Source organism: Ahaetulla prasina, chromosome 3 (assembly GCF_028640845.1).
Source record: "Ahaetulla prasina isolate Xishuangbanna chromosome 3, ASM2864084v1, whole genome shotgun sequence".
Lineage (NCBI taxonomy): Eukaryota > Metazoa > Chordata > Lepidosauria > Squamata > Colubridae > Ahaetulla > Ahaetulla prasina.
Window position 1 is genome coordinate 122,595,412 of NC_080541.1, and position 21,449 is coordinate 122,616,860.

At 39.4% G+C, this 21,449-nt stretch overlaps 1 protein-coding gene across 1 annotated transcript in view; it reads left to right on the forward strand.

Annotated features, from left to right (window-relative positions):
* Positions 1 to 340: 340 nt before the first annotated feature.
* BRINP2 (BMP/retinoic acid inducible neural specific 2) overlaps positions 341 to 21,449 on the forward strand; it is a 157,733-nt gene continuing 136,624 nt past the window's right edge. Inside the window, exon 1 of the mRNA XM_058178502.1 lies at positions 341 to 458. The gene's annotated coding sequence lies outside the window, so the exon portion shown is untranslated. The remainder of the gene's footprint in view (positions 459 to 21,449) is intronic.

A 21,449-nucleotide genomic window follows, 5' to 3' on the forward strand; every position in this document is an offset into this window, starting at 1 on the left:
TCTAGGGCTGTGCTGAGGAGAAAGCTGCAGGTAGGGCTAGAGAGGGAACCGCTGTTCCTTTCCCCCCTCTAATTGCCACCTCCCACCCCTCCCGCGCCCTCTGCGAGAGACGACGCGAGTCCCCACCCCGCTTCTCGCCCTAAGAGCTCTGTGGAAAGCGGGCCAGTAAGGATGGTGGTGGGCAGCGTCCGTCCAGCGGAGCAGCAGATGGCACGCTGGAACCTGAGCGGGCGAGGATTCCAGCTGGCGTCGTTCCAGGAACACCATTTATTCCACCAGCCCTCGCAAGGAACTTATCCGGGGAGGCCCTAAGAAGAGCCAGAGGGGCTGGCATCCCGCTTCCAGGAGAAACCGCTGAGCAACTACCTGCCGCTCCGGCTGGCTAAGCCAAGCTGCTTCCAGGCGTCGCCTGTCCCTGTCCCTCGCTGCCGTCTTCCCCAGTCCTCTGCCGTTGGGAGGTAAGTCTCGGAAGTTTCCTTTCGGCGCTCACTGGCAGGCGCAGCTGCTCTCGGGATGCGGCTTTGGGACCCCACACCCCACTTGTCAGGCAAAGTGGCGGGCTAGGCTGCCCGCTGAGACCGCGCGCCTGTTGCTGCCCAGGGAGAGCCGGCTGGGCGCGCGGGTAATGAGCTGCAAAGCGCAGACAAGGGCTGGCTCGGATGAGAGCCTCAAGAGAGGCAGGGCTGGCGAGGGATACCGAGGATCCGCGGCGCCCCCTTCTCCCTGGCGGGAACTGGGCCACGTGCGGCAGATCGACCGATGAGGCCGTCCTTAATTAGGACAATCGGTTAAGTTGGCACCCCCCCCAAGCCGGTTCTGGGGTTTAAGGCCAAGGCAGAGAGCGCGTGTGAATGAGGAAGAGGGGTGTTCCGTGTAACTCCACCCTCCGTTCAGCTGCACTTATCAGGGTGGGAAAGCTCCAAAAAGAAGATCCGGATGCGATCCAAAAGAGTTTTCACGAACGATCGTACCGGCTACCACCGCGTGGGCTTCATTCAGCCTGTGACTACCATGAGAACCCCTGAACTTAGCAGATCGTGGCTAGAATATCGTCAATGGAAATTCCGTTTTTCCGTATGGATGTGTGGAGAAGTTGTTAGATCTGTAGCAGACGGAGAAATGCAGCCCAAGAGTTCCAAATTCTTAGTTTGAAGGTTGAAACCCCCTTCCCTCACCCAGGTTACCCTAATCTTTTCCATATAAATCCTCTCTCGGGCTTCCATGCTGTCTATCCACGAAACAACCAGAATCTATTCAAACAAGGGATTTGAGATAGAATAATAATCTTTTGTTCTCATTTAGTTTTCTTTATGCTGTTGGAAGCATATATTCTCTTTTTCTCTCTCTCTCACCCCTCCCCCATATTTGCAAAACTCTTGGTTTGAGGAGAATTCTTGGTGTAATCAAAATTTTTGCTGGCTGAAAATCAAGGATAGTAATAGTTTATCTGTATGCTATATTCATTTATATTAGTTACTAAGCTTTCACATAATGGAGGCATAGCCTATAATGTATCCATATGTTTAATGTAATCACCCTTTTAGGTGCACACTAATAAGATATTAGTTGCAAATCTAAAAATGTAATATGTGAAGTGATTCCAAGTAGGCAGAATGTCAAGTGCAACCTGGACCTGTTAACTAGACCTCTGCTACTGACATTTGAATTGTAGGTTGCACCTTCCTTATTCTACTAGGGTGGATTTGAAAGGAGAATAATATACATAATGATATGCAGTTATTCATCTGTAAAGAATGTCTTCAATTAATTCATTAAGTCATTGTCAAGCATGAATGCTTATAGTGGTATTGAATGGTTATTTTCCTTCCCTTCAATTCAAGCATGCTGTTAAACAAGTACTTAATAAAACAAGAAGTAGTGAGTTATAAAAAAAAATCTTCGATGTTGCAGAAAGTAGAAGGCAAATTTAAAATCATATAAGCCAAGGTTTATTTTTGGCAGGGATCTTGACAATTTAAGAGCTTCATGACTGGCAGAAATTCAACAGGCATTGTTTTCCCAACAGGAAAATGCAGTGTTAGGAGAAAGTTTACCTGCTGAATGGCTGCACTATGCAGTTCTTAAAAGCATATAAAGTCTTTATATGGAAGGAGGCAAGAAAAAAATTAGAGTTTTAAATAAATTCTATTATGTGGCTGTCTATATTAGTTTAGGATGTGCAGGGAGAAAGATCATTTTAGGCCTGCATCTTTAGCATGGTAAAATAACTGTTAACATGAATCCTAGAAAAATATTCAAAATAACAAGTTTCCTGTGATATGAAAGAATACATTACAGACATTACCCCTGAGAGAAAGAAATTGGGTGGCTTTGAATAGCTTTCAGTATCTTGTTCCTCTTTTCTCCATTTGCAAGATCAGATGAATTCCTTAGCTGGTTATTTCACAGGATTGTTTTATAGATGAACAACCCAAGTCATTTGAGTGTTAATAGTATATAACTGATAATTGTGTACATGAAAACAAAATGGGACTGCTTTCAAGGAAGACAAAGAGAGATTGTATTTTCAACAGGAGTTCTGAGGATAGTATAGCAGTGCAATGTACAAAACTGGAGTATGATTGATGTAGATTGTATTGTATATAAATTAAATTTAGTCTTCTTGGGCTTAGTGTGCTTATGCACATTAGTCTAGTTTATTTAAAAATAACAGCCATCTTTCTCTAAATTACATAGTGTAATTTTGTGTGCAGCTTTTGAAGTTATGCACTCCTTTTTCCTAGGCACATACTCGCTCATTCATTTATCCAGTTCAGACAATTTGATGCTCTTTCTCTGGCTTTTCCTCCTGGTTATCTCCTTCCTACTTCTTCTCCCACCTTTGCCTTGATAAGTGCTGACTGATTCAGCACCAGAACCAATATGGGACAGTACCAAAAGGGCATGTGTTTGGTACACCTTTGTTAAAATGAAGCTCTCAGAATTACTTGGAGTAAAATGTTACCACTACGCCTTTTGTTTAATATATTGCCCATCCCATTATTAATGGCTGGCAGAGAAACAGGTGCAAAAAAGATTAGTACACCAGCAACTTGGAGATTGTAGAAAGAGAGGCTCCTCTGTCTTCCTGAGGACAAATGGCCTTTGTGAAGATGCTTACTTTTACACCATAAAGATACAGGCTCCCTGTTCTTCTTTTGCTTCTGGCCCTCAATATAGGAACCCACAAATACGTGTCAGAACATACTGTTGTCCCTCACTTTGAGCACCAGGGTGCCATGTCAGATAAATATAATGTGCCTTTCTCTGGACAGTTTTACCTAGTTCACTGGTCTGGACTTCCTTCCTTCCTTCCTTCCTCCCTCCCTCCCATCCATTCATAGCCAACCTTTCTACAATGAATCTGTTTCAGGCACTCCAATCATAAGAGATGGTAAATGCCTTTTTAACCAACCTGTTTGAAATAAGGATTCTGGGTTTGTCTATCTTAAATTAAATTTAGGACTATTTTCAGACACTAAAATATAATTTTAAATTAAACTCAAAGGAAAATATGCTTTATTATTAAAGATTTAGGAAGCAGTGCATTCACTTCCCTCTGACAGATTGAGGCCTATGAATTAGTCTATCAAAGAAAGCTTTGCTGGCAGATTTTACTTATTTATTTGTTAGATGTATATATTGTCCTTACTTCAGGAGCTCAGGGCTGCATACGTAACACTTCCTCCCCTCAGTTTTGTTCACAACAACAATAACTCTGTGCAGTGGGTTTTAATATGAGAGAGTGACTAGTCCAAATTTACCTAGTGCATTTTCATGACTGAGAGTGAACTAAAACATGGGCTTTGGGCGTATTTATCCAACAGTTGAACCACTATAAATGAAACTAGCTCTGAAGATTATAGCTGAAGTCTTCCTGAATTGATACTTCTTGTGTCAAACACTAAATGGTGGTTTGGCTTTCAAGCAGTGGGGAATCACAGTAGGAAGCTCCCAAGAGCTATATGTATCTCTCTATATCTATCTATCTATCTATCTATCTATCTATCTATCTATCTATCTATCTATCTATCTATAAAGATGAATTGTTGAATGCACAATTATTTATAAATTACTTGCTACAGTGTCTGCTTGCTTGGCTGTTGAAAAGAACACCACATGGAATCTTTGCAGCACCGGTAGTTATTTCTAGCTTAGTGGACACAGAAGATAGAGGCAGTAGTAAGTGGAATAGTTCATCTTCTGAAATATTGTGTGTTGGGGGAGAAGTTTCTTATACCAGAGATAGGCAAACATTGCAATGGGGTGAATATCTATAGCTTGGATGTAGGGTGAACCTCCACCATCATAGGCAAACATTGCTCTCCAGATGGAATATTGATTTCCATCAGCCTCAGTCAGTAGAAAAGGAAGTTGGAATTGTAGCCTAAAACTTCTAAGGCACCCAGTAGCCTACAATAATAATGAGCACTCTAAAATGCAACATGCATATAGATCTTTTTTTTTTTTTTAAAAGTAGACTCTATTGCCAGTGTCAATATAGCCTGCGGTCTTCAACTATGAAAAGGGTAATCTTCATAATGATTGCGCAAGGATGTCTAAAATTCAGAATCAAATCAATAATGACAGTCCAAGGTAGTGATGGATATGATGTTTATGAGTAGTTGAACTTCTTCTACCAGTCTCTTTGGATGATAGATTTGGGACACAGCCCACTATAATGTTCATCCCTTGAATTGAAGCAGCACAAAAAAACTCTCATTAATGACCCTGGAATTTATACAGGAAATCCTTCTGGCAGACTTCATGCTCTCAATATATAAGCCCCAGAAAAATGGATGGGGACAAAGAAGATAATTGAAATACTGGCTGGGACACCTTGCTATTGTTATTCTATTCCAACTTCCTTCAATATGAATTATGCACAACATGAATTTGGGTCCTTTGTTTCATAACAATGAGATAAAATAGTAAAAATAAATTCATTTGTAAATTTTGTTTGAAATCATTTCCATTATATTTGTTTTGAATCTCTTCCTAACAATTTTATAGCAAAAATGTTGTGGGAAAGTAGCAATAAATGTTATTGAAAATTGGAGCCCTTAGAGCAGGGATGTTTAATGACACCCCCTCTGCTGTGTTTTAAGTTGCATGCCAGAGCCTAAACTTGATCAATTAATTAAATTTAGTTGCTGCCTGACACCAGGTGTCATTGTGCAATTTGCATTTTAAAAGTGAAGAGCAATAAAACAAAACCAAAGATGACAAATGTTGCACATTTGTAAGGAGAAAAGCCAACATTTCTTAAGAAATTGTGGTTAGGCCAGAACAAAACCTACAGTATATTTAATTTTACTTCTACACAAATTTAATTAAGTTGAATATAATTAAAAGTCATGTATTATATAACACTTTCCCATCTGTCAGATGAACAATGCTTACTTGGGACCAAGACATTTGGAGGCTTGTATTTTGTACTATATATACATATGCGTGTGCTTTGTGTATATTTTTGTTTCTGTGAAGGCTAAAGGCTTTCTTTTTAAAAATGGATTTAATTACTAGGGATTCAATTTTGATTTGGCCTCTATATCTGAACCATAATTCTATTACAGAAGGCACATCAAAAATGTTTATTTTATTTGTTAAACAACATTCATGTTCCATATGCATCACTGCCATATCCCAATTTACATTCTCTTTTGTCACCATGGTAAATGTATCTTGCCCCTAGATTTATTTCATTGTTCATAATAATAGATACTGAATTGACTCAAAGAATCAATGTTTCTGATAAATTATAAGGTGGATCCACATAGCATGCCAGTTAAAATAAGTTGCTGATTTATGGTTCAGTCTGCTGGATAAACCAAGGCAACTGGGTTGATTCTGTTAACAGTATTTCAGTTAACTGGGGTTGTGATGTGAACACACCTCCACTGAATCCCTGTGTGATTTATTTGGCCTTCTCTGAATAGTATTAATCTCCATATCAGAGGAAGCTCTTACAACAGAAGCAGATAGGGGGTTGAGCCTAGACTTCAAAAGCTTTGCCTTAAATCTACTCATTGCTGGAATCCATGTCATCTCTCAGCTCAACCTGCCCTGCAAGGCTGTGGTAAGGATTAAAAAAGGAGATGTGGAATTTACCATACATACATACATCTTTCTGGAATCAGTCACAGACACATTTAACTGGTAACTGAAAATGTCCTAAAGAGGCTTGGTTAAATGCAGCATAAAAACCTGTGCAATACCAGCAACATTCTTGTTATTCTTCTGGCAATGATCAGTTCAGAATAGGCAAGGCTCTGTCATCCTTCCAATTCTGCAGGACATTCCTTGCACTATGGAATACCATTTGCTCATATTTATCCCTCTGTGTCCCTACCCCTTTCTCCCCTCTTACAGACCCATGTTAAATTGTAAACTCATTCAGGCAGGGATTTACCTTCTTGCTTGCTTATGGGACCTCCAGATGCTAATAAATAAAAGGTAATGACAATGATGACAGATAAATTATGAGAAGCTGCAGCCTTTGTTCCTTTCTGAATGCTTCTGCAGCCCTGGAGGACTGGTGCTAGCCAATGTAGAGAAGATACTAATAGTCTGGAGGGGAAAAAATAACCTTCTATTTAGTTTTATTTGCATAGTTTGAAGTTTATCTAAATTGGAACACCTGGCTCAGTTCACCACAACTTTTTCTTTGATAATGAACTTCTAACACATACGTTTACCCAAATGTTCACCAAAGCAGATGAAGTACTGTTTTCCATACAGCATTTGGTGCAGTGATATAGAGAATATGGAATCTGTCTGTTTGTGGGTCATTCTACTACTTTCCACCTTTGTATTACACCACCAGATCAGGGAGAAAGGTCTTAATTGCCATTCAAAACTAACCATTATATACATTATATACCTTTATATATCTAAAGCCAACCAAAGAGTGTTGCCTAAATCCATATACCTAAAACCTCGAAGGTTCCTTTTTTAAAAAACACTACAATACTTCTGGCCCTTCCATTATTTTTTTCCCTTTAACAGTGAAGGTATCTCCCAATGACATATATAAGAAATGTATACAAAATTGTAAATATGTTCTTTTTTTGTGTACAACCATTATGAGTATACCTGAAACTGTGTTTTTCACAATGGCTTGTCTGCAGGTGTTTAGCAAATGAAAATAATTAGTTTGTGCTGTAAAAAAAAATCACTAGCTCACTTGTGTATATACAACAAGTTTTGTTGTATTAAACACAGAACAATAAATCAGATGATTCCCTCCCTAATCAGTTAGAAAACATGGCTGGACAATTAGCTCATTCTTATAATATGTAAACTATCCAGCCTGTTTTCTGTGGGATTTGATCAGGTTGAATCCTTCCCTCTGGCTCCACTCCATAACTCAGTTCTTCAAGGTAAAGTAGGAAAAATATTATAAAGAGTTTAACTGCAGAATTATTATCCATCTAATATTTCATGCAGGTCTGGATAAACATGACTAGGTTAGGTTGCAGTCTACATAGGGGAGAACTATTACCTGCTCCTGAACATTACAGTAAGCTACTTTAATGTAAAGGCTGTCTGGTGGGAGGTCAGGTGAGGCCCTGAGCTACATATATATATACACACCAGTGTTGCTTTCTTGTTTGTGTGCTGCAGCTCTCAACCTCCTGGGTCTTCACAAGGGGATGGTTGGATCCTCTGTGAATACGTGGTGCTTCCTATGTGGGCATGAAAGGAAGATTAGATGACGCAGGAAGGCAGCTTATTTTGTCCCCTGGCAATGAATTGTAAACACCTTATTTTGAAGGCATGGAGTTTTTTGAACGCTGTTGTTAGAGAATGCCAGTTTATTTGAGTGTCACTACTTAAGATTCATTAGAAAAATGGAATGGACATCACTCCATTGCCAGGGGTCAACAATGGAGAAGAGAGGGATTTTTTTTTTCAAAGAGCAAGGGAGCATTGATTGTTGCTCTAGCGCAGTAGAATTACAAAAGCAGATATCGGGGAAAGGAAATAGGCATTAAAACACAGATTGGGCTGTTTGCCTGCTGACCTTCTGCAGAGTGGAAGGACTCATAGATGGAATGAACTCATCTGACTTGCAAGTCTAAGAGTTCATTACAGGACTTGCCCAGGATCATGCAATCAACTTTGTGAATTCTTGAGTCTTTGATGCTGATGTCTATTGCCACTTTCTGTTCATTGCATCACGTTGCCTTCTCCAATTCATTCTGTTTATACAATTCTGGGAAATATTTTTAGTACAATTACAAGATGCTTCATTTTAGCCGAGCATATCCAGATTTGGAATAGACTTTAAATTCCATGTCTATTCTGAAACCTGGCTACAGCTGCTTTAAGAGCACATAAGAATAACTGCATGTTATGTTTTGTGCATTAGCTATATTCTGTTTTAAGAATGAATAAGGATGACTTTGTACTCAGACCTTGTGTCACCAGTATTCCCAATCATATATGATTCACCCACAATCTTCCTAAGAAGATGGAAACCCATTGGCAATTTCCCTAACAACCCAATTTTAGCTATCATGGATGTTGAGGCACTATTCATCAATATCCATAAAAATATGGATTTAAAATAATCAGGAATATAATCCTTGGTCATAAGGCACATCTTTCCACCAGCCAGTAATACTTCATATTCATCCATAACCACATCAGCAATAACAAAGATGAAAATTGGTGGAACATCTATAGGAATATGCAAGGCTCAACAACACACCAACCTTTTCATGGCTGATTTAGAAAAATGCTTTCTCAATCCTTACACAACTGACCACCCATTACCCATTAATGACATTTTCATCATCTAGACCCATGGAAAAGGATCTCTCAACAAATCCCATCATGATGTCAACAATTTCCACTTCACCATCAATTATGAAACTAAACAATAGTTATAAAAATCACATTATACAGAAGAAGTGCCCATGCCTATCTACATGCTTACAGATTCCATTCAGAACACACTACCAAATCTTTCATCTGTAGCCAACTTTACAGTACAACCACATTTGTTCTCACTAATGTGACAGAGATGCTCAACTGATGGAATTAAACCAGGCATTCAGGACACCAAACTACACATCCAATGAGATCAATAGACAAATCAATAGATCCAGATCAATTTTCAAGGAGGACCTATTAAATGACAGACCACTGAGAAGTACTGGTTGTCACTTACAGCTCACAATTCAATTCACTCAAATGCATTATTAATAAGCTATAGTCTACAATGACGCTGCACTTTCTCAGGCCCTGGGAAGCAGACCCAAACTAACATATGGACAACTACCCAACTTGAAACAAATTCTCACAGCAACAGGAAACAACAGAATAATGATGTGAACATGAGAACAAGAGCTTGAAACAAAACCAGACATTTATTTTGCTCCGCATTTATACCAGCAGAACTATGACATGCCCCAATAAGCACACACTCACGATTAAAGATGTCTCCATTTACTTTTACTCTATCATCATCTGCCAGTAATGTTCCCCTGGATTCTAGGTAGGACAAGCAGGTCAAAGTTTATGCAAAACAACAAAGTAACATTAAAGCATCTTTCTCTTCCAGGACACTCCATTACCTTAAAGCAGCCATCTTGGGAAAAAGAAACTTTCCTAGCACAATTGAATGAGAACTTGTTGAACTCACATATATCAAAAGATTTTAGGCTGCGAGTCTCAAAAAGCACATTAACACATTACCACTATTCATTGATAAAAATGCTTCTAATTTGCCTCACATAATACCTGCAAATCCACCTTGTCTTCTGTCTTTCTCTTCTTTTCCCCATTAGCTCAATGCAAGTTAAATCCTATATTAATCTGGCCACTCCACTACATTTCACGAAGTGAGCTGTAATTCACAAAAGCTTATTATACCTTTTAATAAAATTGGTTAGTCTGAATAGATGCTATCAGATTTCTTCTGATTTTTGCTTCAGAGAAAGGCACCCTACAACCACAATAAAAGGATATGCTGCATCACCTGAAGCCACAAGCCTTGTGTTATGATTCCAACATTCTTATAAGCTTAAGGAGTCAGAACAAATCCATAGACAAGATCGAGTTGTTGTATTATGACATTGCTTTTGTTAGCCAGCAGGGGTCAGTCTCTCCTCTCAGTCTGTGTTCTCCTGTTATGTCTCGACTTATTGGAAGTGGAACTTCTGGACAAGGCAGAAATCTAAAGTCAGTGGAGAGGTTATTCTAATAATTTCTTATCTCTAGGCCAAGAGCAGCTTGCTATTAATTGGCCCCCTTTTTATCTTCTGCCCAGTTTCTTAAGGGAAGCCTGTGAAACTTGTTAAGTGTATCAAGAACAGTTTCCTGCCAAATTCACCCCCCACCCCACTAAAACAGCAATTTTAATAATAAGAAGGACTTACATCACACTTTACAGTGCTTTAAAACATTGCACATGCACCATATTATACTGGATTGCCAGTATGGTAATTTTGTACTTTTTAGTTTAAAGAGACGGAGAAGGTTATATGGGTCGCCAAAAATGAGCCATAAACTGGGACAGCTGTCTTCATTCATAACTCAATTTCTCGTCAGCTACATTTTACCCTTTTTCATTTTTCAGATTCACTATTGGAGCCAACTTCTAGTTCAAGGCTCAGCTGCACATCAAGGCCATTTAAATCACTCATTGTTTGGAACAGAACCTTCTTAGGAGGCCTCCCTTTTACCCTCCTCAATGGCTTTTCTTTTCTTTTTGTTCCTAGTCGGCTGCAAAACAAAACCAGAAAAAAAAAATCCTGAAGAAATTAATGAGCTGCAAAAATGAAAACGTTTAGCTGGAGTAACAGCATACTAGGCATTTGCCTACTTCTTCCACTCCCAACTTCCCCATACCCTCCAAAGACATAAACAGGGGGTTCATCATCACCATAATACTAGAGCAACCAATAGATTTAAACTTAATGTTAACCGCTTTAATCTAGATTGCAGAAAATATGACTTCTGTAACAGAATCATCAGTGCTTGGAATACTTTACCTGACTCTGTGGTCTCTTCTCATAATCCTAAAAGCTTTAACCAAAAACTTTCTGCTATTGACCTCACCCCATTCCTAAGAGGATCATAAGGGCGTGCATAAGCGCACAAACGTGCCTACCGTTCCTGTCCTATTGTTTTTCTTTTCTTCTTCCTATATATATGCTTATACCTCCTTATATTTACCCATATATGTGTTTATATATTATATAATCTTTTTGTATGATACCTACATATATTTTTATGACAAAATAAATAAATAAATAAATAGTTGGTAGATTTGACCAAAGCAGCCATCGGCCATTATGGTTACAGAGCGAATTAATTGTGGCGTTAAGCCTGTAGATCATCTTTCTGTAGGGAGCCATCATTCCTACATGGATTTTGCTGTCCAGAAAGAGATGTGCTTGGAGAGAACAATTTTTTCATTGTCTTGACAATAGCCCTTCTTGTACCTGCCAAATTGCCTGATGAAGATCCAGACGTGTTATTACAGAAACAAATTGGGACAATATGAGTAATTTCCCCCTAGGTAGGGCAGGGAAACAAACTGAACTCCAAAAGCTATGATATATCCACATAGGGTTATATAGAATTGTTGCTTTCATTGCTCAGAGTTTTTAGTGAAGGCAATATGCCAAGCTGACTTGACATGAATGTGGCATCAAAGTCTCAATATATCAATTGTAATGGAAGAGAAAATTAGAGATATATGTTATTTGACGGCTGCAGCCACTAGCAGGGTTTTTGCACAAGGTTCTCAGAAGAGGACTATCTGAAAGCTTGGCATTGGAGTAGCAGTACAATTAAATTTGATAATTAATCCATATTTGCCTCAATGCTCAATGCAGGATTGAAGGAAGTGAGGGGGGAGAGAAAAAAAGAGAGTGGGAGACCTTGATATAGAATGGATATTACACACTGGATGTAAAAATTAACCAGTTACCAATATTAAGATAGAAAACAGTCTTTTAGTGAAATTTCAGCAGTATGCCAATGGAATTGATCTATAGATATGACTAATAATTGAGATGTGTCCAGAATAATGACAAGATGGAGTAGAAAGAATCTTTGAAATCTATGTATATGATTGTGGGTGGTAATATAGGGAGATCATGTTCCCCTCCAAAGAGCTCAGTCTGGTCATTGCCTGCATTCCTTAATTATTGGGCCAATGAGACCCATCAGAACAAGACCTGGTTTCATAATTCCTAAATCCAAATTTCTTAATCTGAAATCAATTAAAAGCACTGCCTTGGGTGATGATATATATGAAGTGTGCCAAACAACAAAAGGGTTTAGCCAGCAATTTAGTTTAGGGAGATGGAGAAGGCTATTGTAAGCTACTGTAGAGAGCAAAAATAAATACAAAGACAATGAGGGAAAAAAGGAATTGGTGAGCTCTCTACAGATTTTAGAATTACAGGCTTGCAATTTGGGATCCAAGGGAAGAGGAGCATGCTAAATTTCATCCATGCAGTGTTTAACTGCATGTGGTTAAGAGGGTCATTAGCTGATTTTGCAGGCCAATTTTCTTCAATATAGGAGAATGCTGGGAACAGATGGAATGAGAAAGAGAAGCATCATCTACCAATTTGGGGGGGGGGGAGGAAATGGGTACAACTGGACAGAGGTGCACAGAGTGTTAATTTATAAGATGGGCAGAATGCCCTTTCCCTATTCAACTGGTACTTTCTCTGTAATAAAGGTAACTTGGTCAATTTTCATAGGGAAATGCTATTTACATGCTTTCCAATCTCTCTATGGGGGTGGGGAGTTCCTTGTTCTGGGGCCTGGTGTGCTGAAGCTTGTTCATAATGAAAGTTTCTTGGGACAGGGAAATGTTTTTCTGTCATTCCGTAAATTCTGTAAAATACTGTAAATACCAGCGATGTTGATGTTATTGCTTCTATCTACCTGATTCAATGTTATATTAATAATCAGTGCGGGTAGACTGGGCATTCTTGACTGGGGCTTTAAAAGCATCACCTGGAACTGGTTTAGAGGTGTGGAACTTTATTAAGTTTCTGTTCCAAGATAAACAGTTCTGTTCAGGATGCCATTGTGTTCTAGATCAGGGGTCTCCAACCTTGGTCCCTTTAAGACTTTTGGACTTCAACTCCCAGAGTCCCTCAGCCGGCAAAGCTGGCTGAGAAACTCTGGGTTTTGAAGTCCACAAGTCTTAAAGGGACCAAGGTTGGAGACCCCTGTTCTAGATGAACAACCTTTCTTAGGAACTCAGTTTCAAAGTATCTGAACTGATCTCTCATATACCACAGATTTAAATTCAATAATTTCTTCAAATGATTGAAAATAATTTGGTGTACATCTTTGGCAAAGTGGGTGACATAGAAGGCTCCATATATTATCAGAGCATAGCTCCCAATATTCTTTATCATTGGACTTATTGGTGAGGACTGGTGAAGTTCAGCAATAGCCGAACCATGATACTTATCTTAATTTAAAAAAAAAAAGTTTGACATTTCCACATTCCAGTCGTCAAAGTAATGTTCTCTACAATAATGTTGTTTGTAATTTGTGGGTCCACAAACCACTATGACGTTTTCACTGTAGGGAAGATCGACTAACCTAATTGCAACATTTTGTTTAGAAAAAAATTCAGGAATATTTGAAGGCACTGACTTCCCTGGGGAGATTCACTGTACCAGGGTATTGCTTGGATTTCCCACTATTAAGGCATTAGCTAATTGTCAGAGTGATTAGCATGGATTTTTTTTTGTCAAGCTACATACATTTCTTCCATCATTTTTTACAGTCAATTAAGAACACTTTAACCAGGGGCCAAACACCTTGTTGGAGATGCAATGGTCCGGAAAGCCACAGAAGAAGTACAATATGTGCCATTAACTTTATTGCTGCAAGGTGAATTAATAGCAGCTCACCAAACAGCTTCCATTCTTGAGCATTGGCACAATGGAACAATAGTTGTGCTCCTTAAGACAAGAAAGTTCCTGCTTCTTGACTCTCATTTTTCAACCCACATCTGGAATGGCCAAGTTTCCAATCCATAAAATAGGTCACATCTGTCCAACAAAACTGTTATGCTACAGGATAAGATGATATAAAAATTTAATAAAAATAATAAATAAATAAATAAATTTTGCTAATTTCTCTTGGCTAATTTCCTCCACTCTTATGGTGATCATGTTGCCAGCCAGTCCATCTTTTATCAGATCTGATTCAGCAAGAAAATGGTGGTACTACTTCTGCCCTGGTCTTAGCTTTATGTTAATTCTACTCCCATCTGATGAGTGCAGGTTCAAGGATATGTGGTGTCGTAGGCCACATTGACTGATGATGCTATCTTCTACTAATATGAAGACTTGTATTTTTAGAACAATTAATTTAATATCTGCTCTACATGATGAGACCTTTGAACTATAACTTTGCCCATTGCTGCTTTAGAGAAATCTTGCCAAATACAATAAATTGAAAATTGCTAAACCACAGTGCAAAAACATCTAAAATCCTGTCTGAAATAATATGAATGGTTAAAAAAAAATGTAAACATTTTTTCCTGTAGCTTCTATTTTTAGAAGGAGGGATGCAGTGGTGTATTAACCGTTAAGCAGACTAAGCACGTGCTTAGGGCACCAGGCCCAAAGGGGACACCACAAAGTTGAGAAAGAAAAAAAAAAACCAATGAAGATTTCTACAGTATGTACAAAGGAGGGGGGCACCAAGATTTGTCACTGTTTAGGGCACCTGTGAGCCTTAATCTGCCACTGGAGGGATGGTGTTGGTGCCCGCAAAGTTTTGTTCCCCTAGTCCAGTACTTATTAGCCTTAATCTAAAGTCATTCCTACATCTGATATACCAAAATGATTGGGCTATATTTCTTGGAAGTAGCAGAATGATAGTCTTTTGGCTGGGCAAGAGTTGTACAGGTGGCAATCTTTTGTTCTGCACAAATGCAGGTTTAGATAGCTGTAAAGCATGGTAATTTGATAGCTTTCCTTATCCTTCTATCTATTTATTCTGCTAACTGAAGTGAGGAGATATAGGATGAAGCATTGTGACTGGCTACCATCCACCATTATGAAATATTGAAAGATCAATGTCACTGCATCAGCTGACACTGGTAAATGATACTTAAAACTCCCAGTGAAGCATTTCCATATTTTGTTATCTTGTTTGCTTTTAAAGAAGCTTGACCAAAATATGTGCATGTAGCAAGTCAACCAATCCTTTTTTCTAAAAAGAATAAGAAGAAGAAGAAAGAGAGAGAGAGAGAGAGAGAGGTTTTGAATATGAATGCAGGGCCATTCTTCCCATTGATAGGAATTAACAGCAGCTCAAAAATCAGATCCACTAGGCTGTGGCATGCCCAGGAGTCCCCAACTTAGTGGGCCATGAGGGATTAGCAATTGGCCTGTGGAAAGGTAGGTAAGCACACGCAGGTGCGCTCCATTTAAGGGAGCGGCAGGTATGTGTGCATACCACTCACGCAAATGGAGCTGTGTGCGCTTGCCGGATGTTTGTGCAGAACCATCCCCTCCCCACACACACACCGGTCTGCAAAGCTGGAAACCTTGGGGATTTCTGCTCTAGACTGAAATATTTTTCTAGGTTCATACCTCTCACTCTTATATCTTATCTTCTCAGGATGGAATTTATGTGGGCTAATTTTGGAAGAGGGATGTGGGTGGACTCCACTTCCAAAGTCTCTGCTCTGGCTGCTCTTAGATACCGGTATCTTTCCACATAGATAGGAAATAGTAGTGTAAACACCTTGGAGAGCCTGGAACATTACCACTAAGTGCAAGGTGCATATAGTTCAGACACCTTTCCCAAATTTAACCTTTGTGTTGACTACCTATGGAGGTCCACTTTTGCTATGCTTTACGGAGGAACACATGGCATGGATTTTGTAACTTGTTAATTAACATAGTTACTTTGTATTTTAATTTGACTTATTTTCTCTTTTTAAAAATGATGTCCAGGCTCATAACAGCCTGGAATGTAGGAATAGCTTTTAACATTCTTAAACTGAAAAGATAAACTAGCTGGAGACTATCTCCAGATAAGAAAACGTTTGTTAATACAAATTGGGGTTTGGTTTGTCTCTTTTGTGAACTGCAAATGACCTTTTCCCTTACAATTTATGCCCCTTCTGACATCAGACCTCATTTTAATGAACATGTGTGATATTACGGGATTCGAATATGTAACATGTTTGACTACATGTAACTGATGCAAAGGGGAGGTTACTTTTATCCTGTCCAGTCTTTCCTCTTGCACTTTCTTTGTTGTGTTAACTATAGAAAGGAATGTAAGATAGGTCTCGGGACTCTCTCTTTTTCATAGGGAGATCCCACTTTATCAGGGTACCTTAATAAACTGCTTTTAAATTATCTTCTGACTCAATTGCTTATTGAGAAGGTAAACCAAGACAGAACCTAGGGCCAGATTTGGCTATCACTGCAGATTTAGAATATTAAAAAAGGTATATTTTCCTAGTTTTCCTAATTATTTTTAGCTATCCAAGTAAGTTTTGAAGAAACTGACTAACTGTAGCAAAGCAAAACTTTTTACAAAAGTCCAGATTTTCTGCATAGGTTATTTATATATAACATTTAGAAATAAAAATGATAATTCATAACCTTATTAATGCAAAGCTTTTGCCAAGAAAGGGAAACTCCTGTAACTCAGATATATTATGAAATGTAAACTTGCAAGCCTTTGCTTATTTTGATAAATTGTATTTGTTGCAGTTAATCCCAAAGAAAGGCAGTGCTGAATCACAGATCAGTGAGGTTTACTTATCTAACCTTAGAATTGGAACCCTTCTATTTCTAGATTAGTCTTTCCCAAATTGGTGCATTCCAGATATATTGAGACAAAAAGTTTCCACATTTACAATTACTGCAGCTAAAATATCTGGAGTTACCTATAAAGGGCAAAGTGTGTGGTATACAGTCCTGCAGCTACTATATTACATCATCATTCAGGACAGGCTAAAGTAAATCTCTGTTTAAAGCCCCCCCCCATCTAACTTTGTATAGCCTAAGAGTATAGTGCTTGCTAGGGACAACCAACAACAATTTATTATTATTACAGTCTTAGACCAGCTAGGGACAACCATAGAAACAAACAACTTGCCTTGATGTTGGTCTGCGTTACAGTTGCCAAGGCAGCTTTAAGTGAATCCCAAGGTTGTTGAGGTAAATCTATTGTCAGAGGTTGCCATACATTTAAATAAAACTATACAAAAATAAGGCAGGAGTGTGTTCTTGGGAGTTGATTCAAAACGTTGAACCTGATGCAGCTCATATTGAAATCCTTTTATTTCTGGTGCTGATATATTGAACTGAAAGCTCAGCCATACCAGGTAGACCAAACAGGAAGCGCAACGAGAAAAGCTTATTCTACTTTATTGCAAAGCTGACAGAATCTTGCAAATCTAAAAGTACAATTCTCCTAACCTCACCTTTTCAGGCTGATAACTTAGAGTGGGTCCCATCTGAGCCTCTTGCTCTGCCCACTGTGCACTTACGGCTATGTTGTTGCTTATCTGACCGTATCCTCTCTTTCGCTGGTTTCCCAGGGTCAGTCCCACATACCATTCTATCTGTGAGACCCACTTCTCAAATCTGATTGCCAATCATCAGTCTCTAATTTTGTTTGTTTGTTTTTCTTTCTCATTCCGTGGCAGCAGACATTTCATTTATTTGGCTGACAGTGCATGGTCTTATGTTGAGCAATAGCCATCTATAGCTAGGATTTGATCAGCATCTGCCTGGTAAGAAGAAAAGTATACAGATTCAACGGTCGTGATGATTTAGATCCATAGAATTCAACAGCATATCGAAATGACCTTGAGGGAAGAGAGGAAGAGATATTCTCTAGGAAACAATCAGACAAGAGGAGGAGCAGACCCCAGTGGCTTAAGGTGGGAGGAAGAAATTTAGGAAGGACTCATCTTAGCCATAAATAAGCCAACAACCCAATTTCTTTATTGTTCAGCTGCTTCTGAAGGCTTCTGTGTTCATTCTTCCCTAGATATAAATTGGATCATGTTTACAGGACTGAAAGTTCTCCTCTTAGATGGTGGGTGGTGGTTTCAAGGGAATCAGGAACCAGAAGCTATGGCAACTAATCAGAATCAGGACTTAAGACTTAAGGTAGAAAGTAGGGTTAAGAAACAATCCAGAAGGACATCTACAGCCAGGCTAAATCAGGTCAATATAGAAAATTCTTTGCTGAGAAGATTCCCACACACAGAGATGTCATACACCAGTTCAACAGCAGTTCTGCTGTTCTGCTCATCCTAAAGCCCCAGCAGTAATTCTGTAGGAACTCATACTGATAATCTCAGAAGCAGTACTGAGAATCCTAGACTGTTTAGATATGGCCAGGGATCATCAGGGTTTTGTAACTTTATCCCTAGCATTGTCCCAGCTTCTCTTTGATTTAAACTGGAAAGTAGGACAGGATTGTATAGCTCTGTTAGCATGACTGGCAATCCAACTGCTGCTTTGGTCATTCAGAAATCACTGCAAAATTGCTTCTGCTTAGCAGAGTCTTATCTGTTTGGTATTCTATGGAGCGAGTCAAGGGAAATAAATTGGGCAGTGGCTAGATACTTGCATTAAATATGATTAAACTCTATTTAAACTCATTATCAAGACTACTTTGTGCTGCTGGTGTAGGCAAAAAGCAGTTACTTTTAATCACCATTGTATCATTTTGCCATCCAAGGGACTTTCCTGGGTAGTTCAGGATATTATGTAATTTGGACCAATTGGCCATTTCATTTGTGGAGCTCTAATGATGTAGACAAAGTAAACCTACTTCATATGTACCGTTCAATTCTTTCACCTCTTGATTTATTATTAAGGGGAAAGAAACTGACTGTCTGGTTTCAGGGGATAATAAATGCCTCCTTGGAAAAGGTGAAAGCCCAATTTGCTAAGAACACTGATTATGTTTACATATTTATGTCTCACACTACATAAACTCTCCTGCTGCCATTCTGGTGTCCCCTTAAAGCCTTAGGGACAACAGCGTTGTTCTGGTCATCCTTCAGATATGCCTAATAACAACATGCCTGCTTTTTTTTACTATGGAGACTTCCTCTGCATTTATTTATTTAGAAAATTTATATGGCCAGCCATCTAATATACAAACTTTGGATGGCTAATAACAGTCAACATGAGCAATATAATGAAACCTTTATAAACCAAATAAAAACAAAATTAAAATGAATCATAGCACAATAACCAAGGAACCATAAAACTCGTTGACACAAAGCCACAGCTATATTGGTCTCATCTATTATCTCAACCCAGGCCTTGTGGGGGAAAAAACAGGATCTCAAGGGTGTATATGAGTGTTCCATAGAGCAGGTGTTGTGACAAAGAAAGCATTGTTCCTTGTCTCACAAGATGATAATGGTTTAAAAAGGAGGATCTGGAGCTCATTCTCCCTGTCAGATCTGCTAGGATGGCAGAGATCATTGGTCTCATCTGAGTCCCACCTGTAGACTGGTCCCGTTAAACTGTTAGCAACACTGCTCTGGGTGTATACAAATGGTTCCCTGCTACAAACACCTGCCCATATACCACAATACGAGAAGTAAATGTTGCTATGATTGGCAGATGTTTTCCTTACTGGTTGAAGATTGGGGCAGCAAAGCCAGAGGAATCAACCCTATGCATGCACAATACAGTGGAAGCAATATTTGATGGTTACTTTAAATTGGAAAAAAAATACAGCCAGACTAGGGATCAGCAATAGGAGTGGCACATTTTCTGCCAGCATAGCTTTCTGATGTTTTAAGATAGATGGGTATTAGAACTAGCAGTGCTTCAGATTCAAAGGCAAGCTATTTTGGAGTATGTGAGCAAATCCTCATAACACATGCAACATGATCCCAGTAAAACATGATCTGAGGTCTGCAATTCAATTTGATTGGCCCCAGTACTGACTTGGAATGAGAGGGTCCTGGGTGCTCTGGATCAGATCATACCCAAGTGGCTTCTCCCCACCTGAGGATCCCAGAACTTCCCTTGGTTCACAGAAGAGTGGAAGGAGATGGGAGGATGAAGTGGATATGAAGCACTTCTGGAGAATGTCAAGGTATGAATCTATCTGCACTATAAGGGCCTATATTGTGGTAAAGACAGCAGAATGCCAGTATTTCTGCACCCAAGTTTCCTCTGGGGATAATTGAGGGGTGGCTTTGTTTCAGGTGACTTGAGCTATCCTGGCACAGGTGGCTCATAGGTTTACCTGCAAGGTCAACCTGAGCAACCTGCAGGGCATCTGATCAATAATGTTAATTGGACTTGTGCTAAGTTGGACTCTAAATTTATAGGAAATCCTGTGGTGCAAGATCTGACTTAGTTATCTGGAAGGAGTTTGAGGCCTGTTAGACTTGATGAAGTTGATAGGGTTCTTGTGGTTATTAATTCAGCCACCTCTGTTTCAAATCCATGCCCATATTGGCTACAGTCTCCTAAGACTATGGTTGGGTCTTTGTAGAAGTGAATTCTTCTTCTTTGAAAGAGGGAGTGATCCCACCATCTTTTAAGGAGAGTGATCTCCCTCCCCCCACAAATAGGCCATTGCTGGGCCCAACAGTGCCAGACAATTTGCATGCATCCCTTTTTGGGGCAATGTTGTGGAGATGGCAGTTGTGCAGCAGCTCCAAAGAGCTCTGGAAGAAGTGGATTATCTGGGCCCCTTTCCAACAGAATTGAAAGCCAGCTGTGGGACAAAATTAACATTGGTTGCATTCTTGATTGCATTCTTTGATGGGAGAGGGATGGAGGTGGCACATCCATCTTTGTGCTTCTTGACCTGTCAGCTGTTGTCCCAAAAGTGCTTTTTCAAAAGGCAAATGGGCTTTCTTTCTTTCTTTGTTTTCTTGAAGAGGTTTCACTTCTCATCCAAGAAGTTGAAGAATCCATCTTTCCATCTTCAAGAAAACAAAACAAAACAGAAAAGTCCAGTTGCCTTTTGAAAAAGCACTATGGGAACATCAAGCATGACATTCGTCTGGCCTTTGGGGGTTGCGGGTGAGGTTGTGTTGGCTTTCTTCCTCCTCTGGTTCCAGTCAGTATTGATAGAGAGATCCTGACCATGATCTCTACTATGTGAGATGCTGCAGGGCTCAGGACTTTAATATCTCTTGTTTAATATTTACATGAAGCCACTGGATTCTCATTATTGTGGGTTGAGTTTTCGTAAGTGTGCAGATACTCAATGTCAGCTTTGGAAGCCATATTAGGCCAGAAGCTTCCATGCTGCCACTTTCTCATGTGTGGGAAAGTAGGAGGGGGGATTTAGTAGAGGGGTTGTCTTTAGACATAATAGCATTCTTCCTGTCGGTCAAGGTCAGGCCGATCCTGCATCTGGAGAAGGAGTGGTCAGAGTACTGTCTCGAGATGGGATGGATGGTGATTGGAGCATGTGATCGACTG